The 15,942-nt window shown below is 41.4% G+C and overlaps 1 protein-coding gene across 6 annotated transcripts in view; it reads right to left on the bottom strand.

The window, feature by feature from the left end:
* MAPK10 (mitogen-activated protein kinase 10) overlaps positions 1–15,942 on the bottom strand; it is a 305,526-nt gene that overhangs the window by 224,850 nt on the left and 64,734 nt on the right. For 5 of the 6 annotated variants that reach the window (XM_042469418.1, XM_042469416.1, XM_042469425.1 and 2 more), the window contains one exon: positions 5,475–5,691. The exons of the other annotated variant lie outside the window; for it this stretch is intronic. The gene's annotated coding sequence lies outside the window, so the exon portion shown is untranslated. The remainder of the gene's footprint in view (positions 1–5,474; positions 5,692–15,942) is intronic. 6 annotated transcript variants of the gene reach the window in all.

Here is a 15,942-nt window from a genome sequence, read left to right as displayed (position 1 = left end):
ATAATGACATGACTAAGAAAAGTATATCTGGTTAATGCTGTTTGTGCCTGCAGCAAAGCCACAGAAGTGCTACTGATGCAAATGATTATTAAGGAGGTAAGTAAATTAAAAGATCAGAATGCTAAGATATCAGGTGTTGGGGGCAATCTCAAGATCTTAAGTCAGTTAGATATGAGAGGATGCTAATACTGCATGCACTCCATTCTAAGCCTAGGTTTCTTTTGCTTTATCTGCAGGTGTGCTGGATTTAGGGGACGGGACAAGATGAAACAAAATAATCCAGGGCCAGGCTACCTGAAGTGATTAATTTAAATTAATCATTTGAGACCAGCCTTGGAGGGCCTGTGTGTTACATCCTAGATTTGTACATCATGGCTTATGGGGCTAGCTCACATGGTATTGTTTATGGTTGAACTTCTGGTAGTGGCCCAACACACTCTTGTCATTCAGGCATCAGCTCAAACTATATTCATATGTTCTGACATTCAGAGTGCAATGCAAGTTAATCTTGCGTGTGTTGTTGGTTATAGTGTAATATTTAGAAATTTATTATTTTAGAGGGGTTTAAGGAGATTGTTAATTGCCCTACACCCCGAAAGGAAGAATAGGAGAAAAAGTCCATATGACGGTGACTAAAATGGTGAACGCTCTGGAAACCATGCCATATAAGGAGTGTCGTAGGGAGCTGGGTATGTCTAGCCTAGAGAAAAGAAGGTTAAGGGGTAACATAAATATTTGAAGGGATGTCATTTTGAGGATAGTGCAACTATTTTTTCTGCTACTCCAGATACTATGACATGAAGCAATGGATTCAAGCTATAGCTAAAGAGATTCTGTGTAAACATTAGGAAGAACTTCCTGATGGTAAGAGCTGTTCAATACCAGAACATGCTGCCTTGAAGAGTGGTGGAATCTCTTTGTTTGGAGAGTTTTAAGCAGAAGCTGGATAGCAAACTATTAGGAGTGCTTTGACTGTGTATTCCTGCATGGCAGGGGCTTGGACTGAATGGTCCTTGTAGTCTCTTCCAACTCTATGATTCTAAGAAGAAAACAAAGGCCTGTTACAGACAGCCAAAATAAAGCTGCTTCAAGTCACAGTGGAGGTTTGGTGTTTCAATGATGCATGCGTCCTAAGAGTCCAGAAGTCGCACCAAAGCCACCCTCCGCCCCTAAGGACCGGAGTGTGGCTTTGGTGTGGCTTCTGGACTCTTAGGACGCATGCATCATTGAAACATCATACCTCCACTGTGACTCGAAGCAGCTTTATTTTGGCTGTCTGTAAGGCCAATGTAAATTTAGAAGAGGTGGACTTATGATCTGAAGGAGGTCTTCCATTCTCTTTTGTTTTCCCTTTCCCACCTAGTTTTCATGGTTTACTAACAGTCCTGATAAATCAAATTTATACCATCTCTTTCCCAAGATTGGGACTTTGAAGAGGCTTGCAGGATTAAAACTATATAAGTAAAAACACAGAGAGCAGAAAGCATACATTAACACACTGAAGTAGATTACAAAAATACATTAAAATGGTATGAAACTAACTACAGATTCAAAACCATTTCAAAGAGCAATTTAAAAGCATACAATAAAAGCAAACTAAACAAAAATCTCTTTACATTTAAAACAATCAGTTCCCAAAGGCTTGCTGGAGTAGAAATATTTCCAATTGCTGATGAAAGGACAATAATGAAGAGACTCAGAGCTCTTAATGTTGCCTGCTCATAAACCAAGGGTGGGCAACCTTGGTCCACCACAGTTTTTTGATCTACCAGCAATAGCCCTACCAACATAATGAAAGGAGAAAGCTTATGGGAGCTGAAGATTAGTAGTATCTGGAGGGCTACTGTTGCCCAATGCTATTTTAATCTGTAATAACAAGAGAGAGAAAAATAAAGGTAGGTTCATAGTCATTGAAAGCTCCATCCCTTCTGCCCAATTGTTTCAGGGATCAAATCCCAATACCCAAAAGTGTCCCTCCCAGTTTTGGATGGTGTGAAATATTGGTAGAGACTAGGTTTCAATTCTGAACTTCCCTGCTGACCTATAACACAGGGACATGGATCAGATGTCTCTCACTTTTAAATAGTAAAAACTAGAACATACTGGAAAGGGGATAGTCTCATGAGTGAAGCTGACTGTAGCAACAGAGCAAGGGGCAAATGTGTATTGGGGGTTTAGGAGAGGACGTTTCCCACACTTCACCCTTGGACACCTCTTAATGACCAGGTAAGACACTGCACCTTAAACGTGACATCCAAGGCCCTTCAGACTACAATTATAGTGCTGAATTCCACTTTAACTGCCACAATTTGATCCTATGGGGTCCTGAGATTTAGCATTTAGGGAGGGATACTCAGAATTCTCATCCATCAAGTTCGAGTGTCTCATCAAATCACAAACTCCAGAATACCAAAAGATGCAGTTAAAATGGCATCATGAAGCTATAACTATATAGTGTGAAAAGTCCCTAGTCACAGCAGGCTCCTGTTTTAATGGGCCTTTGGAAATGATGCTGTTCTTGGGTCCCATGCTCAGTAAATGAACCTCCTCACACATACCCAGCAACTGCCTCTTGTGCTGATCCAATCAGCCACCATGAGTCCCTATATTGAGCCCTGGTGGTACAGTGGTTAAATGCCTGTACTGCAGCCACTCACTCAAAACCATAAGGTTGTGAGTTCAATACTAGCAAAAGGCTCAAGCTTAGCTCAGGCTTGCATCTTTCTGAGGTTGCTAAAATGTATACCCAGGGGGCAATTGGCTTACAGTTGTAAACCACTTAGACACTATTAGTTCAGTATAAAGCGGTATATAAATGAAGCTGTTTGTTGTTTGTTTTGTTATATATTGGAAAAGGTGGGATATAAGAAAATATAATAATAATCCCTGAAGGGGAAGCCAGGCAAAAGGGAATTGCTTTTGCCATTGTTCATATGCTTAAAGTAGACAAGGCATAGATGGGGTGCTCTGGAAATTGGTGATGAAATAGATCATCAGCAGGTGCTAGATTATACTGAGCCCAATTGTGTTTCTAGCCTGGCTTTAGTCAGGGTTGGTTCTGAGTGCTACAACTGGCTCAAGTGTGGGACAGCAATGATAGGTCCCTGGGTGCTCCTTCTGAACCACATAATTCAATTTTTCTTGATCAACGGGGGGCTTTTTTCTCAGTCCTGTCATCTCACAAGCATGCCTGCTAGGAACATAGGAGAGAAGCATCTTGGCGGCTGTTCCTAAGCTCTAGAACTCGCTTCCCAAGAAGACTAGACTGGCTCCCTCCTTATGCTAATTATGTCAGCAGGCAAATACTTTTGAAAACATTTTCAGGAACTGGTTATTCATATAAAAATGGGCAGGGAACTTTTAATAGTGCACTGTATTATTTTTATTGCTTATCTTTTTACTTGATGTGTTAAATTGTTTTAAAAGTGTGCATGGTGTAATTGTATTTTAATTATATATACTTTTAAATGTTTTACCTACAATATATGTTTTTCCTGTATCTGTTTTAATTTTTTTAAGCACAAACCAATACCAGGTTCTGTAAGTTATACTTCAGAGGAAGGAACTGGCAAAACGACCTCTGAGCATTCCTTCCCTAAGAAAACACTATGAAATTCACAGGGTCACCATGTCAACCAGCATCTTGAAGGCACAAATACATGCACAATCTGCCTTGAATCCCAATTCTAGGACAAAAGATAAGATAGAAATAAAATAAGCTAAGAATCAGTTGGTACTTCAGTCAGTTTCACCATGTGGAATGGAACCAGGGACACCATCTTTGGCTTCACTTCAGGCAGCAAAAGGATTCAGCCCAGACTTGTACTCAGTCCCATAATAAACTGGATATATACTAGCCCTGTGCACTAAGCACTTTAAAAATGTAGATGTCAAAACTTGATTAGAAAGCGGTAAACACAAGATGGATAATCAAATTCCTTAGCTTTCATACAGGCACCCAGGCACCCAACCTCAGTAATTCTTCCCAGAGTGGTATCAGTCTTGGAGGTTTGCTACTGCACAAGTTGTAATAGCTTGTCTATATTGTTAGGCAGTATTCTGGCTGTGCAGTAAATAAATACTGACTGACTGATCAGCCTTCAATAAATCAGGAACACAGAAATTCTAGCTAGGATTAAGGGATGGATGGGGGAATGGAAGCTGCTTGGTTTGTAACTCTCTAGCAATTGCAATGTCTCGGCATGCTCAGTAGCCCCAACAAATGGGGTTCCTTGCAAAAATGAAAGCTAACATTATTTGGTCCAATCTATGTAAAAGCCAAAATCACTTCCTGGATGATTAACATTGTTAAAATAGGAGCACATAGTTCAAACTTCAGGTCCTTCAAAGAAGAAAGACCAATTCATGGGAATACACTAAATTATCTCTATTCATTCCTAAACATCAAAACAGAGGAGGACCACATGCAGCCCCCTCCCCCAGGACCATTTTGGAGGTCCTCAGGGCCTCCAGGGGATAAAAAAAAATCAAAAAAATATTTTTGCTCCAAAATATTCCCAGAAGCCCTTGGGGTTTATGGAAGGCATTTCTTACATGGCTGGAGCCCACTCCCCAGTCTCCTTGGGAGTCAAACAAAATGTTTACAAAATGCTTGAAAAGTTTTTTTCCAAGAAAATGAACTAAAATGCCTTCTAGAGGGTGTGGGGGTATTTGCATCATGCTTTGGGCCCACCCTGGACCAATTTAAGCCCAAGACAGACTTACTGTGAAACAGGCAGTTACTTCTAGACAGGAAGGCCCTGTCTAGACATGGTCAAAATGGCTCCTTGTCTCCTTGATGCATTTCAGGGTAAAAAAAAGTTGATTTTGTGGTGGTACAGCCCTCCAAGGTCTCCTGAAGGGCTAATACATCTCCCACTTCCACAGCTGCCCATCCTTGCACTAAAAAACTACCTCTTCAAAAACACAATCACTTTTTGTTACAGTGAAAACGATGAACTATCCATGACACAGTAAGAGGCACACCCATTTTGGGTAATGTCATTAGCACTCCCCCTCTCACCAAGGCTATAATGTCTCTCATTCATCTCTCCTGAGATGGCCTCAACATAAAGTCACAGACCAGCATGAAATATTGCTTGCAGAAGTAATAAGAGACATTTTGAGAGTGCACAGTATTAGTGATTGTTTTATAATACAGAGGACCAGGTCACAAGTAAAAGAGTGATCAAAGTACAGGGGAAAATATGATAGAGGAAGCCCGATCTTGTAAAGATCTTGGACTGCAACATCTAGAATCCCTGCAAGTACATTTTGGAATACAATGACTAGAGCCCAGTAGCCAGTACAAAGTACAAAAATGTGTTTTATTCCCAAGCTCTGATGAAAGCAGAATAAGCAAACCAAAGAACACAGAAATACTTGATGTAGAACAGGTGTCAGTATCAATGCAGTGTGAGAAAGAGACCATACAGGCAAAAGTCACCTAGAGCTTTTTGGTGAAAGAAGCATACCTTTGTGTCTAAAGGCAGGGAAGGGAGATTGAGACCTTTACAATGCTGGTGCTTGGCCACCAATGGGTGGGAAGACTTGAAGCTCTGCAGCTAAACGCCAGCTCCTTCTGCTTCTGCTGCTCTCCCTCCTTTGCTTCTCTTGTCTGCAAACCCTCCGCTTCATCTGGAGCTCAGAGAAAAGGCAGTACAAGGAGGGTTTTGATCCCCAGTTTCACACCTGCCAAACATTTGAGAAACCAAGAAAGGTTGATTTAAGATTCTCCACCTAACCATGCCAAAATTAAAGCTCTCCCCAAACACTATTATTGATGTCACTGCTTGTTGCTCACTTTAATATTATTACCCAACCCCTACAAAGCAGCATTGATCTTGGCAAACCTCAGGCTTGTATAATCTCTTACTCGATGATTTTTCTAGATTGACGTGGACAACTGTGACCATTCAGATGTTTGGGGCTTCAGTTTCCATGATCCCTGACCACAGTCTATGCTGGCTAGGATCAATGGGAGTTGTAGACCAAAAACATCTTTAAAGAAACAGTCAGCTGCAGGTCCACCAAACACAAAATGGTGGGCCATAGTGTGGAGCTAATTACAAAGGGATGATCTGCAAATAAAAATGCAGAATCTCTATATGCCTTATTAGAGATCAAGACCTTTGAAATTCTTGATTTAAATTTCATAGTTATGTTACGATGTCCATGCATTATTTGGGAGAGTGGCAATTAGCTTTTCCAGTATAACAACTTATTACTGTAGAATTCAGAGACATAGCCATGTTAGTCTGCAGTATCAATATGTAAAGGGATCTTGTAGCACCTTTAAGACTAAATGAGGAAAAGATATTTGTAACATAAGCTTTCATAGACTTGGTCTACTTCCTCAAATGCTGAGGAAGTAGACCAAGAGTCTTATTGCACAAGAAAATAAAGCTAAAAAGAAGCTGGAGGTAGTAGCTTTCTCCATACCTTACCGCAGGATGTCATGGTAGCATGTCATTTCTTCCCATGGAAGACAGTAGTCATAGTGTGCCTTTTGTCAAATGGATTTTTCCAACTAGAAAAAAAGACTCACTTTGAATACTGTCTCCTGTGGGAAGAGAACTTAAGTGTTATTGTGTCATGAGGGAAGGCACAGAGAAAGTCGTTACTCTCTGGCTTTTTCAGCTCTGTTTTCTCATGTAATAAGGCTACAAAAGGTTACACTGCAACATCTTTCACTCAGTTAGTCTCAAACATGCTATGAGATCCCTTTGAATAATTAACTCATAGATGGCTATTTTAAACAGTGTTTTCATCAGTTGGTTTAACAAATTAGCTAACAAACATATTTTAGATTTTTTTCCTTAGTGGTTTAACATTAACAGGTTAATTTTCAACAGTTTGACATTAATTAATGTATTAATTCCAACATTAACATTTCAAGTCTCTGAACAGGTAAGGGAATTTAGCTGCTTAATTTTGGGAAGGAAAAGAAAAATTTGTTGATTAAGCAACTGGAATTCAAACAAGTCTCCTACAAATATGTTAACGAACAATCAGCTGGTCCTGTCCACCCTAAACAGCATATATTAACTAATATCTACTTTAACAATATTAATTTCTGGATTATATTACTGACTGATTGACAATGTCAAATGATATTTATGAATCATTTGGAGTACAAATCTCTTAGCAATGTACAAGCAACACAAAATAAAAGCATAGTAAACTACTGTGTAAAACTTAAATGTAGTTCAGTAAGTGGAAAAGAAAAAGGAAATCCTCATTCTAGGAAAACTTATTGAAAAAACTTTCAACAGGCATGCAAACCACCAAAGACTTGGTATCTGATTAATTTGAATCAGATTAATCCCCTTGGAAACTCATATGAGCTGAGAGGCAATATAGAAACGTTTTTTTTTTAAATGTTAAATAAAATAAGATTCATGGAAGTGGAAACAAAAGGTCCTATTCTGCTCATCATTCACCAGAGACCAATTGCCTGGGCCACTCCCACAAGAGCTTTTCTTGATAAAGAAAATGGAAAAGTTACTTTTTGGACCACAACTCCCATAACCCAACAAATAAGGGGATTCTGGAAGTTATAATCCAAAGGGTAACTTTTCCAGGCTTTTTCCTGGTGGCCCTTCATACTAAAAACTTATAGCACTATGATTCCACCTTCTCTGCCATGGCAACATCCTATGGAGTCCATCACTATAGTTTGGTGACAGCACTCTAGCTAGGAACTGTAAATACCCCCTCTACAAACTGCAAATCCCAGGATTCCACAGGATGTTGCCATGGCAGTTAAAAGTGGGATCATAGCACTATATCTAGGTAGTGCGAAAGGGTTTCCAATGAGTGCAGAGTTCACAAATGTAGGACAGGGAGAAAGTTATTTCTCCTTTAGTTGCTGTATGATGTCAGGGATGATTAGTACCTTCCCAGAGCACCCTGGGAGCAGAGAATGAAATGAAATTCTGCTGCTATAGCCCCAATGATGCTGGCAAAGTTAAGGTTTTAAGGAATATAAAAAGGGAGAAGGGATAGCCCAAGATATCTTGCAGCCTGAGGCTGAACAACAAATTTAATATCCACCTACCTTAAGTCAAAATGTACAGTACCTAAGGCCAGCCAGGGTAATATGACACAAGAGGGAGAAGATACTACAGGCAAAAGCATCTCCCTTTTTTCTGCAATTGCAACATCCTTTCCTCCTATTAATCTTTTTCTATTTTACTCCTGTATTTTATTCCATTTCACTTTGGAGGTTAACCTGAAATAGCTCCCTCCTTCCACAGATTCAACCATGCACCTCTAATGAGTGGAGACAGAATCCAGTCAACAGCAGCAAAATCCAATATAAAAATAGTAACAATAGAAAAGCGGTAAAAAACAAATGTCAAATGACTGGGCAGCTAAGACAGTTTAAACTTAGTATCTAAGCACAGCAATGTCAGGACCAATCAAATATTTCCAGAGCTGATGTTCAGCATATATAGGGATGCCATATCTCGGTGGCCCCCGGGACAAACCCACTTTTGAGGGGCCCCTGCCCACCCCAGCCCAGTTCCCCCCCCCCAATTCCGGCCTTTGTCCTGGGCCCAGGGTCCGGGCCGGGCGCGCTCATGCAGCCATTACCGCGGCCGCTAGCGCGGCTGGCCAGCCACCCACCTCCTCCTCCTTCTCCTCCATAGCCGCGCCACGCTGCCCTCCGCCTCCACCGCTCCTCCTCCACCTCCCCCCAGGGCAGCTGCTTAAGGGGCTTAAGGGGCAGCGCTCGCCTCCTAAGCCTTCTGGCCAATGGCAGACAAGCAGGGGCTGGCCTAGTTTCCAGCCCCAGTCTGCCATTGGCCAGTGTCAGGAGCCTTGGAGTAGGAGGCGGAGGCAGAGGAGGAGGAGGAGGAGGAAGAGGAGGCAAAGGAGGAGGAGGCAAAGGAGGCGGTGGCGGCGGCAAAGGAGGAGGAGGAGGAGGCAAAAGAGGAGGAGGCAAAGGAGGAGGATAGGCCTCTGGGCCAGGGGGAGGGAAAAGTTTTTTTTATTATTATTTTTAAATATATACAACCCAGCCTTGGTATTTTATTTTATTTTATTTTATTTTTAAATATATTCAACCCAGCCTTGGTTATTTTATTTTTGTTATTAAATAACAAAGTGTCCTCCATTTTGACCATGTCTAAGAAACATGCATTTATATTAACATTTTTTAAAAAAATCATTATTTTTGGCGTGTCCTCCATTTTAAAAATGTGTCCTACATTTTAAAATCTTGTCCTACATTTGTCCTACATTTATCCTGGTTTGGAGCTCCTGACTTATGGCAACCCTAAGCGTATACAGTATCAACCTCTCCTAAGACACATAAATCCTTTCTCCAGTTTACCTTCCAGCTTTCTTCTGAAGATACAAAAATACTGGCTGTAATTGTGTGTCATAGGCGCGTTATAGACGGGCCTTTAATACGCCCCTTTCACGTGCTAGGAGTTGGCCGAGGACCTAGCGTCCATACCGGCCTCACCCTTAGCACGTGATGGGGGCGTAAAGATGGCGGCGCCCTATACACACTGGTGCCGCCATCTTTACATGCTGGACGTGTTGTGTCCGCACGTGTCGCCCCGGAAATGACGCCACAAATGCGCCCCTTACGCTTTGCGGCGCCTCTTCCGGGGCCTGAGAAGGAGCGCGATTTCCACGCTCCTTCTCGGCAGTGTCCGGGAGCCGCGCCGTTTAAAGGCTGCAGCTCCCGGACGGTGCAAGCGGCAGTGGCAGCAGACCGCCGCAATCCGGCGGTCTGTAACGCACCCTATTAAACCATGAACCTGGTTTATTAAACCTGACTCAACAAACCATGATGCAAACATGCTGCACATGTTCAGGCAACCTGCTCATCCCTAAATTATGCCTTCCTTCACACCAAAAAGAAAGCAAGCCATGAGATATAAACAAATCCAATAATGAATTCCCCTGAAACAAACAACCAGCTTCAAAAGAAAGATTTTCTTCAGGGTAAAAGAGTTGTACGTATTCTCTTTCTGCACCTGCTCTGATTCTATTAAATGTTGTGGGCACCCACCTGAGATCATTTGCATGTTTCAAGCACCTGCAAATTAGATTCAAAATGTCACATTTAGTCTGGCCCTTTTTAGTAAGAAGGAATGCATGTTCATTCAGCATTTCAGACCCTAGGAAAGTTGTACTTTTGGACTAAAACGTCCAGAATCCTCAACCAGCACACCTTTTTCCCCCCAACACTGACAGCTTGAGGCATTACTAGGCAAATGCCACCATCTCACAGTAGTCCCACTTTGGCTAGTGCCAACTGTATTTTATTTTTAACTGTTCAAAAAAAAAAAAAAGATTTGCCACTTTCAGCATTAGATGTATGGCCCATTCACACTACACAATTATAATGCTATACAATTCCACTTTAATTGCCATGGCAACATCCTATGGAATTCTGGGACTGGCAGTTTAGGAAGGGGGGCATTTAGAATAATCAGCCAAAGAGATCTGACCGCTCACCAAACTACACAGCCCAGGATTCCACAGAATATTGTCATGGCAACTGATGTGAAATACAGCACTATTATTTGTGTGGTATGAATGCACCCCAGGGAATTCAGCAAACCACAGTATCTTCCCAGTGTGGTGGTTTGAGTGTTGAGTGTTGGACTACAGCACTGCGAGACCAGGGTTCACATCCTAGGTTGGGGGTTCACTCTTGGAGAATCTGATGAATCCTGTGGATTGCGTCCCAAGTAAACTGCAAATTCTAACAATCGTAAGGTTGGGAGTTTTAGGGCAAAGTACTGCATGATGGGGTTTGCTCCTGTCACTAGTCCCAGCTTCTGCCAACCTAGTAGTTCAAAAACAAGCAAATGCAAGTAGATAAATAAGTACCACTCTAGTGGGATGGTAACAGCGTTTGGTGCAGTCATGCTGGCAACATGACCACCCAGTCGTCCTCAGACAATGCTGGCTCTTTGGCTTAGTAACAGAAATGAGAACCGCCCTCTACAATTGGTTACGACTAGCCATTCATGTCAAGAGAAAACGTTTACCTTTACCTTACTCTCTGCAATGCAGACATTCAGGGGCTGAAGGAAAAATTCTTTGTCGGACCAAAATTCTTACTGGTGCAGCAATGTCCTTATTTTGCTTTCCCTATCCCCAACAGATATATTCCCACACTGGAGGATATTACCACAGCTTCTTCCACAGTTGCTACAAACTAAGCAGAAACCCTGCCACTGCACGATGCTAGTCCAACATAAGTAGAGCTTCTCTTCAACTCACAGTCTGAGATTCTGGGCACTGCTGCCGCATGGGGCTTAACATACTCTCCAACATTGCAGAGATAAAAACTGGGATGCATGTGGTCAAGCAAGATCAGAATGTGGTCAAAAGGTGGTGACCAGCCAACAAGAGGGCAAACATTAATGAGGAACTATTATTTTATACAGAGAAACACTGAAATTTATGTACTGAGTTTATGGAAGCCTGAAAAAAGAAAAAGAAAAACCCAAATGATCATACCAAATGTGACTCTGCCCCTTCCTATCCTCTCTGACTTACTAAGTTAATTAAGTGCAAATTCCTTTCTTTTTCCATTTTGATTTCCATTTGCAGCAGCTGAAATAAGCCAAGGATGAAGGGAAAAGTGCGATAATAGGATGGAAAATGGGAATTTTAAAAGCAACTGAGAAAATGGGATGGCAGAGGATTAACTGGGGTTTTCCCTACCAAACCGTGACAGTTGGGAGGGTATGTAGGTGGACAAAGGGTCTGACTCAGCACAAGGCAAACACCTTCTGTTTCTTTTTTTATGAATATTTTAGTAATTAAAAGAAAATAATTACATAATAATATAAAAGACAACCATTAATAACATCTATACAAGATTGTGTTGTCTAACCTTCAATTTCATGTTACGCCCTCCTCCAATCATTAAATCCTTGTTTGACTTCCTTCCAGAGCTGATTTACTATAGTCTTATTTACTATAATCTTATTCCCTTCCTTTATCTGAACCGTTCCCTTCTACTGCCTGCAACTTATTTTAATGTCATTTATATTTATACAATGTGGGACTTGAGGTTTGTAATAATTATTATCATATCAACACCTTCAATTTCAAAGATTTGTGGTGTAAATTCAAAGATATATTGAACATCACATAGCATTTGGCCCTTGATTTTGAGTAAAAAGGAAATACCTGGTCACTGGCCACTGGTTATTTCTAACTTCCATCTGGGCAATGTCTTTACAAATCCTTAAGAATGCACCGGACAGTCTCCCTGACTGCACTCGGCAAACTTCCTTTTGGCAAAGAAAATGCTTAATTAAATTCATTCTATATAGTGGCTATAATTGAATTGGCTGGAACTCGAAAACAGTCTGTACTGAAAACAGAGTGAACTCCTAAAGATGCACTGGCACCCAAAACATTTGGTGACTGTCCTAAATACTTTTCTGTGGAGGAACCAGGGGGACACTGTGGTGTTAACTGGTCTATTTCCTTATGTAGCTGATAGTCCAGAGCATTTTTCTTTCATTTAATTGATAGTTTGTTTAGAAGATGCAATAGCATCCTCCTCACAACAACCATGTGAGGAAAGGCATATACAAGTTACCCTCCAGAATTTTGCTGGACTTCACCCCACATCATTTTTCACCATTGGCTCTGCTGCTAGGATTGATGGATTCTTACAACATCTAGAAGGGCACAGATTTCCCACTCTTGTTTGAAAACTCACAAATACAAGCCACAAGAATTTCAAATTGATTAAATCTTGTACAGTATAACGCAGTAGCAGAATCCAGGCATCTTGTCTGTATGGAAGTACAACTCAGGTGATATTTTATCATTTTCCAAACATTTTACAGATTTGTTCATGCTGTTGTTCCCTTCAAGTTGTTTTTGACTTATGACAACCCTAAAACAAATCTATCATGGGTTACGGTTGTTTGGGGGTTTTGTTTTGTTTTTTGCAAGATTTGTTCAGAGGGATTTGCCTTTGCCTTCCCCTGAGGCTGAGAGAGTGTGATTTGCCCAAGGTCATCCAGCAAGTTTCCATGGCTGAGTGGGGATTTGAACCCTTGTCTCCCCAGCCATAGCTCCACACTCAAACTACCATACCAGCTTCCTTAGGTGTGTTCACACTAAGCATAAAATGTCTCCGGTGCAACACACATTACTTGAGTAGATAGTGACTGTACAAAATGATCCTACTGGTTTCATAACTGCTTAAAAAATTCTTAAAGATAAAGGGAATGTGGACGCAAAATCCAAAAAGGTGTGCTACTTGTGTACCTCTCTGACACACAAGCACATGTACATTTGCAGCAAAAAACCCAAATGAGCCTACACAGACTTCTGAGCCATATTATTTTAGTATTTGTTTATTGCCTCAGCCCAAGGGTCCCCAATGTATAGCAAATAAAAACAAATAGAACAAATAAAAACACTCTTTAAAAACAGGCAAAAACAACTGACAGTTTTTCAGAACACCCAATTAAAATGAACAGAAAAGCTATCCTGGTTGTAAGAGGTAAAGGCTGTAAAACTAGTAATCTTGGCTGCCTCCTGGAATAGCAAGAGGGATGCAACCAGCCTGATTTCCCTTGGGAAGGATTTCCTTGGTATCTACTGGGGTTAGGTTCCAGGACCCCTCCCACCCCATGGATACCCAAATTCATGGATGATCAATTCCCATTATATGCAATGGGGAAATAAAATGGTGTCCTGTATATAAAGTGGCAAAATCAAGGCTTGTTTTTAGAATTTTTAAAATACATATATTTTCAAGCTGTGGATAGTTGAATCTGTGGAGATGGAATCTGTGGATACAGATGGCTGACTGTACTTTCATTTGAAAAATATCCTGTTTTCTGAAATCTGAAAAATCAACAACCTGTGGGCCTGAACTATAAAACATCATCATATGTGATGTTCTACCATTTAGTGAGGCTATACCCAGTAATGAAAGCCAGTGTGATGTGGTGGTTTGAGCATAGGACTAGGACCCTGGAGGTCAGGGTTCAATTCCCCACTCGGCAATGGAAACCCTCTGAGTAAAATTGGGTGAGTTACACCTTCCCAGCCTCAGAAAACCCTGTGATAGATTCGCCTTAGGGTTGCCATAAATCAGAAATTACTTTTAAGGCACACAACAACAACAAATACAAAGTGACTATAAAAGCTGCTAAACAATAACAATAGCAAGTACATTTCTAGACCGCTTATCAGTGAACTAGCACTCCCTAAGCGGTTTATAATGTATAAGCCAAATGCCCTTAATAAGCTGGATACTCATTTTACCAACCAACAAAAGGATGGAAGGCTGGGCGGACCTTGGAGCCCTGCCTGGGATTGAACTCACGACCTTGTGGCTGCAGTACTGGCATTTAGCCACTGTGCCACTAGGGTATAAACAGTTACAGTTACACTGTGAACAGTTACAGTAACATTGCAAAGAGAGTCAGGTTATCTCCTGTTTAAGTGCATCCATATTGTAACGTAATTATGCTTTACAACCCACTGGGTGACTCTTGGCAAATCACATTTTCTCAGCCTCAGATGTTGGCAATGGCAAACTCACTCTGAAGAACGTTGGCAAGAAAACCCTGTTCTGGGTTTGCATTAGGGATGCCATAAGTCAGAAACAACTTCAAGAAACACACCACACATAAAAGGGTGGACAAAATGGATCCCACAGCCTGTATATAACTTTCCAAGACACTGTTGCCAGATCTCAGGGCCTAACCCTGAGTTTCCAGTTCTCTGGAGTCATCTCTAAGTGAGATGCAAATTCTCCAGGGTTTTTTTTGGGGGGGGGGGGGTTATCAAGCTGCTAGTTATTGTCATTAGTTACATCCAAGCTCTGCTTTGTTAAGCAAGAGTCTAACACTACCCCACTGAAAACAGATGGAATACAGGTAGATGAAGGAGAAGGTAGATAAAACAGTTGTGTGCTTTGATAGTGCCTTGGGATAATTAACGACACAAGCAGCAGCACTAAACCACCAACTATTTATCATGGAGTCATCGTGTAAGACCCGCCAGCTCATCACACTCCCTCTGCCATACTGAGGATGCTTAATTCAAAACCCAGTTTTCTCTCCAGCAGCACATTCTTGTCTTCCCAGGGTGATTCCTCCATCCAATTCAAGGGCAGACAAGTGACAAGTCCCAAAGCAAGCTGTGTCTCACCTTCGCTGCCTGGAAGGAATTTCATTCAGACAAGAGGGTACTCTGAAGACATGGCACAAAAGCACAAAGAAGGAAAAGGAAGAAACCCTGGAGGCTGGGAAATTCTGAAGGATGAGGTTGGGGATAGAGGAGTAAAAAAGAATTGTTGAGCCCAGGGTAGATGGTGTGAGAGGGAATACTGCTTTCTCTAAAAAATAAAACTCAGCAACAATTTGCCTTTTCTTTAGCATAAAAAATCTTTCTGCAAAGTATGAGGAGAGATGTAATTCCTATGACCTGCTTTTACAACACGTAAAGATTTGGAGTGATTACTGAAGAAAGGCAAGGAAGAAAGTGCAGACAAGGTTTAAACGGAGGGAGTATTGTCCCTGTTAGTTGTGTAGGATATCTCAGTGGCTTTCATTATCATCAACCATAGTGTCCTTTTGGACTTTCTCTCTGGAATGAAACTTGGGGGTTCCAGTCCTTGAAGGGGTGGACTCAGAAAGTAGCACTGGGAATTCCTGTGACACCCTAGCTTTTGGCCTGTGGGGCCACCTTTGGGCTTGGTGTGTCCCTCATGCTGTTTAGTATCTAAGCCACTGGGAGAAGGCATCCAGGGCTCTGGTGTTTAGATATCACCAATATGCAGATGACACCCAATTCTATCTCTCTTTCCCATCTAACTCCAAGGAAGCTGTTTGGGTAATAAATCAGTAATGGATTGGATTAGGGTGAACAAATTGAAACTTAATCCAGAAAAGACAGAGGTATTCCTAATCAGTTGTAAAGCAG

Source organism: Sceloporus undulatus, chromosome 5 (assembly GCF_019175285.1).
Source record: "Sceloporus undulatus isolate JIND9_A2432 ecotype Alabama chromosome 5, SceUnd_v1.1, whole genome shotgun sequence".
Taxonomy (NCBI): Eukaryota; Metazoa; Chordata; class Lepidosauria; order Squamata; family Phrynosomatidae; genus Sceloporus; species Sceloporus undulatus.
This window is presented reverse-complemented; position numbering and strand designations above follow the sequence as displayed.